Below are 13,664 nucleotides of genomic sequence, written 5' to 3' on the forward strand. Positions count from 1 at the left end.
AAGGAAAACTTCTGTTTCTGATTTCTCAACTTTCCATTGTTGAATTAGTGCCAGCTGACCTTTCGCCTTTCCTTCACATACCGATATGTATACTTACCAAGAAGTTGTAAAAATGTAACATAAAGAACTTAGGGGTTCAATCAAAGCTAGTAGGTTAAATCTTACTCATTTCTATTTCTACTTCCATTTGTTCACGTGCGTATAGGGTAAGATGATATTAATAATTTAATGCATCCAAGAGTGGACTCCTAATTAAAAGGCTCTGTCATCCTAACTTTCTGTTCAACCATTATGTTGTGCTACATGAGATAGCCCTGAAACACTTCAAGAAATGAAAAAATACTGGAACCATCAAAAATTTAAAAAAGCGAAATCTGCATTTATTTGGATAAAGCTTTAGGACTAAATATATCTCATTGGACCTATTTATAACTTGACAGTTTTTGAGTGGTGTATACAGGGATTTATGGTAGCTAAAATGTTTGATTAAACCGTACCATTTCAAGGAGGAGAGATAGCCACAGTATTTAACAAACAGCGCAGCCCCGGCGGCAACGCCATCAGAACGGGCATCAGCCATGAGCCACCAGGTTGAGCCATACCACTGAGTTTCTAGTATGCCTCTTCTTGTGCTTTTGACCTCAAACATTTTTTCAGCTTTAGTAGGCTGTTTCCCTAACCCCCATGCTACTCCTGTTAAGCTCTAAATATATTACTGAATGGCACGATGTTGCAACATCTCAATAAAAACATTTCACATAGTTCAAGACATTTTCGATTACAGGATTAATTTTTTCCTATAGGTAGCTGTGCCATCCAGTTATGAAATGTGTGGTGTGTTAAATGACCTGTTAACGTTTTGATCTGCCTCTAATCTCCTAGGGTAGAAGTAGGCAACAACCTGTTATCTTAATTGATAAAATGGAATCCAGAGAGATTAATTAATTTGCCTAATATACTTAAAGAGCAGGCTTAGGATCTTAAGATGAATGCAGGTATTAAAATTGTACTGTTTTTCATGAAATCTAGCCCCATAATCCCCAGCTGCATTACCAGTTGTTTATGGACTGTCTTCCCTGTTCCAAGCACTCTGCGTTGGACGCTAGGAGAATAAACAGGACACAGCCCCTCCTTGAAGCTACCGTGCATCTTGCAAAGAGATGATGGTTAGGATAGCTAGGATTTGTTTATACGGGCCTCAGAAACAGGTCACAGACGAGATGATAGATACCTGAGGTGAATTCTGAGGATGAGTCAGATTTCACAAGTCAGAGGAGTAAGACCAGGGTACAGAATAGTCTGTGATGTTGCCCATCCCTGTCGATGGTATCCTGCTGTGTCTATCCTATTTTTATCCTTACCCATAGCACAAAATTATTATTCAGGTGTATTTCAAACACATAGCATTATATAGAGAATAATCTCATGGAGACCATGTACCGTCCCATCATTTAACTTTATCACATCCTGTCATTTTTCCTAACCTGCTTCACATCATTTTCTCTTAGGAAAATACTACACCCGACAGATAAAGTGAGCATCTGTACGGACATCTGTTTCTGACCATCTGTCACCCGAGGTAGCCCCTGTTGCGAAGTTGAGATTTAACCACGTTGATTCTTACAATTCTAGCTCTAGCTAAGTAGAGTGCTATGTATAACTAATCATCCTTTATTTCTGTACCTGTCGTCTTGTGCCCATATGTATGCATTTCCCCCTAGATATAAACCTAGGTTTGGAATTGCTGGATTTGGATATATGACACGTTAACTTCGCTTTATATTCTTGCCAAATTGTGGTTTTGTGATGCTTTGTAATTTTTGCCAACATCTGGATTTGAAATGGGCGATCTTCATTATCTAATTGGCGTTTCCTCGGTAGTTTTAGAACCCAACCACGTACTTGTGTATCCTTAAACAATACATTTTTAGATTTATCTCCTTTGAAGTTTTTGTAACTAAAATCACATTATATGAATTTTTTGAAATGTGTCTTTTGGTCAACATTATGTTTTAGGCCTGCATCAAGGCTGCACCATTGTATTTCATTAATGTTACATATTTTGTTGTAAATAATTTTAAGAATATACCATAAGTGATTTAAGTTTTCCATTGTTGATGGACATTTGGATAGCTACAGTTTTCTTTTTCTTTATAACGAGGCTTCTGTAAATATTCTTCAACCTGACTTATATTGCATATGGGAAAAAATTCTCTAGGTTATATACACCATAGTGGAATGAATGGGTCTGAGGTTATAGGTTTATTGTGTATTTTCAACTGAATTAGTGATGTCAAACTGGTTTTCAAAATAGCTTTACTGTTTTACATTCTCATCAGAACTGGATGAACATTTCTATTTCTCCACACGTTCCAGCCATCACTTGATAACGTTTGACTTTTAAATCTTGCCACTCTGGAGGGTGGCGGATCACATACGGTTTGGATTTGTATGTCTCTGTCCACGAGATTTAACACTTCCTGTGCTTCGGTCAGTTGTAGTCTCTTCTGTGAAATTCCTTTCCCTTTTGTTTATTTGCCATTTTCTCATGTGGTGGAGTTAATATATGCTAGTTATAAATGTGTGTTGATTCTGTGCAATGAAGATATATTCTTCCAGTGTGACCTTGCTTTTCCACTGTGTGATTCTTAACATGAACAGAATTTCATGCAGACGAATGCACCGGTATTTTTCCTTATGACACTTTCTGTGCCTCATTAGGAAATCCTTTGCTGACCTAAGATCATACAGATTTTCTGCTCTATTTTCCTCTGAAAGTTTTATAGTCTTTCCTTGTACATTTAAAATCTTTAAACCACCTGGGATGTACGTTGTGTATGATATGAAGTCTGATTTAAATTTGCAACACGAGTGTTACAAGGATCAGTAGAAAAGTTTTACAGTTTTGAAATTACAAAATTCAGTGATTTATGGGTCAGAGAACAAACATAAGGGAATTTGACTAACATTTAAAACTGAAAACTAATTGTTTGGGATTTGTCGAGACATGCTATGGCCCGGTGTGGCACACTTTCAAACCTGTTTTATGCCCTGGAAAAGGAAGAATATTTTGCAGCAGTTAGGTAAAGTGTTCGTATATGGTGTTAAGTGTGTTATTTAAATGTTCCACATCCTTGTGGAACATCTATCTTTCACCATAATTGTCGATTTTCTTATTTTACCTCTTCTGCCAATTTTATTGGAATGTATATATATTCTCTTATATGTACTTATAATCATATTTAGCATATATAACACCATTTTTTACAAAGTGTAAGTTAATGATTTTACTATCTTGAGGTAACTAAACATTTTATAATTATGAAAATCACTTCTCAACCTCCAGTAAATTTTTTTTTTGCCTAAATCGCGAATTTCCATAATACAGATATAGCTAAACTTTTTCTGTTGAAATCTGATTTGGCAATTTATTCAACAGATTTTCTTATGTTTAAATTTTTTAATTAAAAAGCTTCTACTGAAGTACAGTTGACACGTAATGTTACATTAGGTTCAAGTGTAGAGCGTACTGATTCAACGAGTCTGTGCACTGTTGGGCTCCCGAGCGTAGCTACCCGGTATCACGGTCACGCGGGCTCATACTCCCGTTTACCTCCAGGACTTGTTCGTTCCATAGCCGGACACCTCTGTCTCCCACTGCCCTGCTCCCATTTTGCCCCTCCCTCCACCACGCTCCCCTGTGACACCATCTGTTTGTTTTCTGCTTTATAGGTCAGTTTCTGCTTGTTTGTTTATTCATTTGTTTTACTTTTTAGATTTCATGTATAAGTGAAATCATATGGAATTTATCTTTCCCTGTCATATTTCATTTAGCGTGGACCTCTAAGTCCATCCATGTTGTCACAAATGCCAGGACCTCATCGTTCTCTATGGCTGAATAATACTTGTGTGTGTGCGCGCACGCGTGCGTGCAAGAACGTGCCATATTTTTATTCTTATATTGATGGACACTTGGGTTGCTTTCATATCTGTAACTATCATAAATAATGCTGCAGTGAACACCGGGGGGTAACAGTATAGCTATATTTTTTAAGTGTATCATTTACTTAATATATCTTTTTTCTGCCCTTTTACCTCTACCTTGCTGTATTTTTATATTACAAACATATTTTACGTGAATAATGTAGAGATGCACCTTTTCCCGGTCTGAGAATTTCTTCTTTTAACTTGACCTCTAAATTCATTTTATGTTATTGCAATTACTGACACGTTTAGATTAATTTCTAAATTATTTTGTGCTTGCTTTGGTCCAGCATTTTCTATTTTTTTCTTTATATTCTTGCCTTGATTGACTATTTCATTTTTCATTAGATTTTTGATCTGCTGATTTGGTTATTTCATAATCTGTTCTTATTATTTTAATGTTACTCTATAAATTTTAAGATAATGTGTAACTTCCCAAAATCTCAGGTTAATCAATGCCTTTATTTAGACTCTAGCAAATAACACAAGGATCTAATGTTAGAACATTTAAAGATATATAAATATCCTCCACATTATCTCTCTGATCAACCTGTCCCAGCCTATATGCCATTGTTGTCAGATATTCTGGTTTTATCTGTTTTACAACCTCAAAATACTGTTGTAATTGCTTTACGTGGGAAGTGTTTTTATTTATCCACAGTTTCTCACTTCATCACTTCATTTTTTAAAAAATTTATTGTGAAGTCTCAAATTTTTTTTCTGGGTTTATTTTCCTCTCACCTGAAGAACTTCCTTTAGTATTTTTCTTAATACATTTCTGCCAGAGACAAACTTGGCCCATTTTTCTCTTGCCTTATAAAAAGGTTTTATTTTGCATTTGTTCTTGAGAACACTTTGTGTTGAATAGAACTCAGTAAGTTGACATTTGTCCTCCGTCTGCCTGCAGCGGAAACCATCCATTGTCTTGTGGCTTTCATTGTTGCTGTTAGTCTGCTTTTCACTCCTTGGTACACAACCTCTCTCTCTCTCTCTTTTTTTTTTTTTCTCAGTAATTTAAAATCCATTGTATCCAAAGTTCCGTCTAGTTCTAGATTTCTCCTTATTCGTTCTTTTTTTTATATTGTTTGGCTTCTCCTTGTTCTGAAAACTCTAAGCCATTTTCTGTTTTTATATCACTTCTGCCCCATTCTCCCCCTGGGTGTCATTCCAGTTAAGACATGTTAATTCTTGTAACTCTGTCCTCCATGCATCTGGTCTTTATTTTATATTCCCATTTATTTGTTTCTCTAGTCTGCCTTCCCTTAATCTCTTTATTTTCCCCTTAGCTATTCTTTGTTAATTGTATCCATTCTGCTGTTAGACCAAAGATGGAGTTTTAAGTTACATTATTATATTGTGCATTTCTATAAATTTTTCTTAGCTTTGTTTGAATTTTGTTTGTTGTTTATTCTTCCTGTAAAGCCTCTTTCAATTTCTTGAAATATATTAAATATACTAATGTTATATTGTTTTGCATTAATTCCATCATCCAAAGGTTTCACAGTATCAGCTTTACCACTTTTTCTGCTGCTCCTTTCTCATCATGATGTCTTATTTCCTTGTGCATTTTGTTATTTTTATCTGAAAATACTTTCCTTGAAACTTATCTGAGCAAAAGTTTTCATGGCCAGGGCAAAGATAAGTGCCCGTAGAAAATGTTTCCGTGCGCTTCTCAGGTGCTTGGGATAGAGCCAGTCTGAGATGACTCAAAATAATTCTTGGTTTGAGAAAAATAAAAATAACTCTTGGTTTGAGGCTATTTAGCCGACTCAAGTAGAGTCATTTTGGCTCGCACACCTGTGTATGAATCACAATATGGCTTGAATTGCGCAAGGGGATTTTTATTTCCTCCTCCAGTCAATATCAGCAAATGAGACAGACGGATGCGTTTGCTATTTTCTGATTGCTAGAATAGGGTGAGGGGAAGAGATCCTATATTAGGTCGTCCTTACATTAATGGTGCGGCTCTATGTGTTGGAGTTGATACAGCGAAGGATGGATTCATCTTCTGTTTTCTGATATTGCAAGTTTTCAATTTACAAATGTTCATTTTCATGGGGCATAGTGATGTGTTCAAGAGGAAAGTTGGTTATATTTAAGATATGAGTTTGTTTCATATATACGTGTGATCTACAGATACATGATTTTGACATGTATCACGGTATTTTTTTTGTTTTCCACAGGAGGGCTCAGGTACCTAAACTGCCACATTTCCAGAAATTGAGCAAATTGAGCATTTTTCTTTACTATCTAAGGTGCACGGTCTCATTAGTCAAACTGATACTGAATTACATTACTGTCATTACTCTCATATTTGATTTAGATACATTCTACTTTGGATCTTCTCTTGACCATGCTTTTTCATTGTTTCTTTGTATTAACTGAGTTTCCTTTTTTTCTCCCCTCCTTTTTTTTTTCTCTTTCTATATTTGGCAGTTTTACAGGTTATTTCTGTTTCTTGCAAGTTTACTCTTCAATTCTGACAAACATGACTACTGTAGAAAATCTAACGCTAACACCCGTACCCTCTTCTCAGACAATCCAAGACCCTAATGCACTCCACTCTGACCGTTTACTCCACCTCCCGTATCACTGCTTTTTGTGTGAACTCCACCCCGACTTTTAAAAGTCTCTTTAGTTGGCATTATGGTTGTTATTTATTTATCTGGTCAGCACCTGTTTGGATTTGCTGACATATGCATTGCTGTGCTTTCTCATTTTTCTCCTTACATCTCAAAGTTTTTCTGAGATCCTTTGCTTTCTTCCAGAAGTATTTTCTTAAGCTCTTCTAATGAGTTCATCTTTCTGTAAAAATGTCTTTATTCTGCCTGAATTCTAAATTCACAGTCTTTCTCTCTCAGCACCCTGAAATATGCCGCCTCCTTCTGGCCTGTGTAACGGCTACTGAGAAACATGCTATTTGTCTTTTATTTCCTTGGAGGACATCTGCCAGTTTTCCAAGTTGCTTTTAAGTTCTGTGGTTGTGTACGATTCTGTGCTGTTTACTGACATCGAGAACCCCTCCCCCTCCACGTTCTGCCCCTATTGTTTGGTTCTGTTTTGTTTCTTCCCAGTGGCAGTTTCCCCCGGCTTCTATGTTTTAACATTTTAGATTGTGAGCTAGGATTTGAGAAAGCTTTGTTTCAAAGCATTAACTTACTCTCGGTTGAAATGGTGTCACTCCAGAGATGTTTTGCGTTTTCTCTTGATAGAAGCACGAGGGATGTCACCAGGACAGGAAGCTTTTTATAGCAGTTTAACATTTAAAACATACAATTCTTTAATTTAAAAAAGAATTTAAAAATCCTAACTGTGGTTTCTGGTTATCAATTCATAGAGGAAACTATAATTTTTGTCCCACCTGACCAATACTAAGAAAAACTTCCTCCATGCAGTTTTCCAGCTGAGGGTCGTTTTCTTTTCTTTTTTCTTTTTTCTTTTTTTTTTCCTGGTCGTGCAGTCCCATGTGAGCTCTGGCTTTATGCTGAGGGTATCCATTTCCCTGCGGCCTATCCTCATGCCTACTGCGTGTTAACGTACCTTCTTTAATGAGCCTCTCCAAGCTCCCCTTCCCCTTGCCCCTCTCTCCACACCACCCAGACTTCTCAGCACGCTCACATGTTCCTCTTACTTCAGGCTTCTACTTCATCTTCTTACTTTACTCCCCACGCTATCCACTTTATCCTTCATTTCTAGCTTTTTTTTTTTTTTTTTTTTTAGAAGAGTGGTTTCTAGTTTTCTCCTCTATCCCAGGGCTAGAGATCGTCCCCTAATATTTTCTATAGAATTCCTACTCACCCGTCAGTTCTCAGCTCAAAATTTACATCCTCGGTGATGTATTTCTCCATCTCTGGTATATGCCGTGACAGCAGTTTGTAAGTTTTCCACTCCATGTTATTTGCAGTTTTAAATTATGAATCACTGTGCAATTCTGATGAATCTTTCTCTCCCCCACAATTTACTCAGCTTCATCACGAGACAAACCACGTGTATTTTGCTGACTCACGATGCTGCCAGAACCCAGGAGAGTTTCAGGCACTAGGTCTATGTTCAGGAACTGTTTGATGAATAAATGAAACGCTCGGAGGATGTTGAAAAGTTAGCATATAATATTCAAGTGCTGGAATGGAGGTTCTGTAATGTAAGGTGAAGAAAATTGAAGCTGATTTTAAAATGAAGAAAAATGTATAAAGGAAAAACAATGTCCATCTGTAAGTGTTGGAGAAACACAGGGACGGGCACTAAATCATGTGGTTAGCTCTATAGTTTATCAAGTGATTTTGGAAACGTTGCCCATCGTCTTTCTCTATTCGTTGACAATAATGCTCGCCTGGTAAGGTTGCTCTGAGGATAAGCAAATTAAAGACTATAGATGGGAACCAGCACATAGTCCAGATTTACTAATAACTGTAGCCCTTCTTCATCTGGGAAACTTTAGAAGAGAATTTTCCTCAGGTGAAAAAATGTGGACTGGTTCTGAAGAAATCCTTGCTGTGTATAAAGAGGAGCGGGAGCGGACCGGCGAGGCTGGGGGCGTTTGTTGGCTTCTGCTGGGGGCCTGCGTCTGCGGCCACTGTGGCGATGCCCGTGGGTCTGAGTCCCCCTGCCCAGATGCAGGGGCTGGATACACTGGCCACTTCAATATTCCCTACCTCGGAGTCTTGACAAGTTGTGCTTAAGCAGGGAGAAGAGCAGAGGCTCCTCGAAGATGTCATGCATCTCACTGCTGGAAAAGCTGCTTCTGTATTTGAAAGTGTTAATATTAAGCATTTCAATCACTTCTCACTCTCTCACATTAGCACTAATAAGCTCAGAGTTACGTTCTCTTCATGAGGCATCTTGATAATGAGGTGCTTCACCTGTGGTCCTGAGAAAACACAGCCTCCTGGCCGTAGAGGGACAGCTGTTCCCACGAGCTCGGTGTCCCCTCGAGCATGAACCCCTCCCAGGGAGCAGGCAGGACTTCTTCCAGCTGAAGGACAGTGAGCGGAAGGGACAGGACGTTTTACAAACATCTGTTGAGATTACGTTTAGTATCTCTTCGCATGGTGGGTCCTACCCCAAAGTCTCTGTCCTCAGTGCAGTTAACAATTTAAAAGGGGTATGAGTTAGCCGTGACGGTAAACCTCACGTTGTATAATGTCTGCCCACAGAGGTGACCTTGTGCAAGCACAGAGCAGAAGGCTACCTCCGTGACGTGACTGAAAGGACATTGGAAGCTAACCTTCATCCTGCAATGTTAGCCTCCGTCCAACATCTCACCAGTGCACTTGATTCCTACTTTCAAAACACAAATGCGAAGGTCTCTAGTACATGGAATTGGCTACACTGGGGTACCGGAGGTGGACAAGAGGCTGCGTACTGTTCGTGGTCCTGAGACATTTTGCACCATAATGGCCGCCTCCCCAAAGCCGCTGCACCCCCCCCATTGGGTAGTAGCCAATCTAAAAGAGGTTCCTTATTGCCTTAAGCTAACCATACGGTCTTCTCCCTCTTTAAACCATGGTGGGTTTAAAGGACAGTGACAAAGTCATTACTCGAGATTTGTTTCAGGCTTTACATCTACATAGAAGATTATCTAGAGGAAGAGAGACGGTTTTTTCTTCCTTCAGTGGTTGAACAAAAGTACTACCAAAGCCACTTTGTTTCCCCGAGGGAAGCCAGTCTGAGGACGAAGCCAGTACACAAGGGAGGGTGGAATCACACAGAAATGTAGCCTGTTTACCATATTTAAGCCTGAATTCTTATTTTCATAAGCCAGTAGGGTTTCTTTACCTTAAAAAAACCAAACAAAACCCTAGCTCATTGAGTTGAATTTTCTGTTACTTGCCAGCATACCCATCTAAGAAGAGAGAATTTGCTTTTTAATTATTGGTTGTTAATGCATAACGGTTGTCTTCTGTTTTAGAGTTCTAAGGTGGGCATAACCTCATTCCGGTAGTACCCCACTGTGGCGGTAAAAGGCGTCAGGGGAGCAGGGTGAGAAAATTTCATTGAGGATGGCGGGAGAGTGGCCACTCTGAAGAACGAATACACGTTCTGTGGGCAGGTCAGGGCGAAAGGCAAGTGTTCTTGAAAAGTGAAACAAACCAGGGAAAGCCACAAACCACCTCTTGTCAACAGTACCCCTCAATACAGCTAAATTACTTTTTCTGTGGATCTCCAAATTAAAAAGTTTTGCAAATTAAATTGATTTAGCTTCATGAAATGTTTCCCTTTTCTTTCTTTTTTTTTTTTTTTTTCATGAACAAAGAAAAATTCTTAGAGACTAGTACTTGTGAAGGACTGGTCTAGATCAGAGATGATTGCACGTTCGGAATCTGTAGGGGCGAGAACAGAGGTGCTTCCGGTTGGGGGAGGAGAGGAGTCTAAGGCGGATACTTCAGGATTTGGTGACGCAAGCTCATGCTCTGGGTTCTGTGGAATTATGCCACAGACGGAGCTTCTGTAAACTCACCCTCACAGACTCGGTGATGTTTTTTAACTTAAATCCTTTCCAATACTGTCAAAGAGGCTTTCCAGGTAAAATGGGGAGGGTGTCCCCTCCCCCAACTTTGTCAGCTTCTTCACCTGGACTTCGAAGGCGCACTGCTTGTGGTCCAGGTACCTCATGGGTCTGGAGCAGAACAGCTCCTTCGCCTCTGGTTTTTGGGAGCTTCTTCCTGGAAGAGCTCACTCTTACTCCCTGGGGCCAGACTGGGGAGCAGATAACCCCTTGTTTCTCTTTTTCCAACGTTCCAGTCTTTCCCCTCAGAGCACATCTTCACCTCCTCTCTCCCCTCAGGCTGTGAATCAGTTTCGTCACAGGGACCATCTCATGCAAACAGCCAGGCTGGTTCATCCCCTTTCTTCTTAAGGTTATCTGGGATATGTTGTGGCATAGTTCATGTAATTGAAGAAGTGGGTATTTAGCATTTGTCTAGCACAAATGCATTAATATATTACAGCCAAGAACATAATGAGATGATGTATAGACGAATACAGAATATTTAAATGTTGACTAAGGGGTAAATCCAAATAAGATAGGGTGTGTGGAAGCATTGAGGAGCAACCATATTCTGATGAATTTACTCTCAGTTAATTCCTGCTAACCAACGCTTCCTTGGTTGCACAGAGGGCACCACATAAATAAATCTTGGGTATTATAATGTAAAGACAGCCAATATTGTAACTTTAGCCTTTGGAAGGAGATGTAATTGGTCTAGTCTTGCATAGTTAGCTCTTCATTACAACAACAAACCAGAAGAGGAATCCTGAAACCGTGGTCCCCCGAATCCCTCACTCCTGTTGTCAAGAGACGTGCCCCCAATTCACTTGAAACCCACAGATTCTTCCCATTCCTTTCTATGTGATTCTGAGTTGGCCCCTTAATCATTCTGCACGGAGAAACAAAAGTCCTATCAGTCAGGGATCCATCATCAAAGAATATTTAAAAAATGGAATCCAATGCCTTCTTTGAAGTGAGAGCATCAGATAAATTACATGCGAAAATAAGGCAGTTAATAAAGCTCTTCTAAAAAAGAGCTTTACCTTGTCTTAAAACAGGGACTCATGCTAGTCTCCTCGCATTGGGGGTTAGGCAGAGACGCAGGAAAAGACTTTTCCTTCCACGGAGATATAGGCTGACAGAGGCACAATCGTCCAATTAGATAGGGGTGTTTTCCTGTCATTTCCTAGCGAATAAGTTGCATGACTGGGATTGGCCCGAGGTCTGTATAATCCCAAATACCACACACTCAACTGAGAGCTTGCACGTAACTCGCACGTGCTTCTGTAGTTATAACTGTCCAGTAGGGGGCGTTCAGTGAAACCAGAACTCGGTGAAGTGCTTCTCTATAACTTCTGTATTTTGAAAGTTGAAATCTTATGGGCATTGCCTGTTCATGATGGAAAATGTCCTGGGCTCCAAGTCCAAACCTGAAAAAGCAGAAGTGTGCATGATCTTTACAGCACTGGAGTGAGTAGGGGTTTCTCACTTCCCTGGACCTGGTCCTTGAGCTCCATCTGCACTAATGTTGGAACTCCTCCTTTGAGCACTTTGCATATAGCACGTGTGCAATGGGCTTTGTGTCCTGAGGAATTTGTCACCTTCCATCCTCTTCTTTGATCCTGGTGATGATGACACTTTGCACTGGAGTCCCTTCCTGATTAGGAGAGGCCACTCAACAGGAATCTGGGAACCTTGTGGGAATCTGTGGTCAGTCTGTTTTATTTGGGGGATTTGTTTACAGATACTAATCATCTGCTTGTTTAGAACATCTCTGTCCGTGAGAATTGGAGAACCAAGACATCCTCATGGCTAATATCACAGGCACGGTTTCTAAAAGGTTCCGGTTCTGTTTTAAATAGGGAGACATAGCCTTAAGCCTGAGTTGGTTTAGGTTTTTTGAGAATAAGATAAAAAATCTCACACTAAAAATAGAATCGTGGCAGAAGTGGTTCGGTGTTGACCAAAATCCTTACCCTTTCCCTAGATACACAATTGGAGTGCCTTTTCTGTCCTCTCTTGCAGCGGCCGTGCAGCTGAGTACAGAGGCAGGGATGTGAATAAGGATGGTCTTGGGCCATTGCTTGCGCTGGTCCAGAGAACAGCACCAGGCAGGGCCACCCTCAGACAGGTCTCTGAACGCCAGCACGAAATGGCTTCCCTCTATCTTAGCATCTTTCTGTCCTGATATGTGAGTGCGAAACGCATAATCACTGCATGAGGTCTTTACCTGTTCGGCTTCCCTGGTAAGCGCAGCATCTCCTGTCCTACCGCATATGCAGAGGGGGAGCGGGAACACAGGTGCCGCTACACGGAAGCCTCAACTCCGTGGCCTGGTTCAGAGGCGAGGGGGTCCGTGTGCTTGAAAGAAGAGGGCGTGTGCGCGGTAGGACTGGAACGCTTGGTACAGCTGTCGCCCCTGGTTCCCGTGGAAGGTAGCTAGACGCCTTCAGTGGGCAGCACAAGTGCCGAAGAGTGGGTGTTGGCTGCTGCTCGCTGTATTCGGCCAGGTGGGAAGAGAAGGACCTGAGCTTAGTACGGGCTGCGTGGTTTGCACACCACACGTGGAGAATGCTAAGGACTTCCACACGGAAAACAGGAAAGAAGCAACAAAACTGAAACAGTAAGAGAAAGATTAAGCCCGAAGCGAGTGAGACCCAGTGAGACTTCTTGGTGGACAAAGGGACAGCCTGTGGCAGAGATCAGAGTAAGAGTGCCGCCTGCCCTCCGGTACGATGCGACACTGAGAGAGAGCTACCATTGTATGATGGGACAGTCACGGGGACAAGGGCATCAGGCAAGAATAAGAACTTCGGGAGAACACCTTAGCTGGGATGCTGGCAAACGGAACTGACTGGAGGCAAATAGATGAGAGCCTTCTAAGTTTAAAGGGGATTATTTTGTCCAGCAACAAAGACAAATCTGATCCCGTGCTGACAAAGCCGGAGTTCACCTCTGTGCTTCAGTCTACACCCATGTATAGCGGGCAGTGGGCGAGGCAAGCTGCCAACGCCAGACAGGTGCCCCACGGCCACCAGGTGTAGCCACAGCAAGGACTGCCCGTCCTGCTACGCATCCAGGAACTTTCTTTCTTTCTTTCTTTCATTTTTTTAAAGATTTTATTTATTTTACAGAGACAGACACACAAGAGAGGGAACACAAGCAGGGGGAGTGGGAGAGGGAGAAACCAAGT

The 13,664-nt window shown here is 40.7% G+C and overlaps 1 long non-coding RNA gene across 2 annotated transcripts in view; it reads left to right on the plus strand.

The window, feature by feature from the left end:
- The window catches only part of LOC125282454 (uncharacterized), a 406,235-nt gene that overhangs the window by 355,215 nt on the left and 37,356 nt on the right, over positions 1 to 13,664 (plus strand). The window lies entirely within an intron of this gene.

This window comes from Ursus arctos, unplaced genomic scaffold (assembly GCF_023065955.2).
Source record: "Ursus arctos isolate Adak ecotype North America unplaced genomic scaffold, UrsArc2.0 scaffold_22, whole genome shotgun sequence".
NCBI classification, from domain to species: Eukaryota; Metazoa; Chordata; class Mammalia; order Carnivora; family Ursidae; genus Ursus; species Ursus arctos.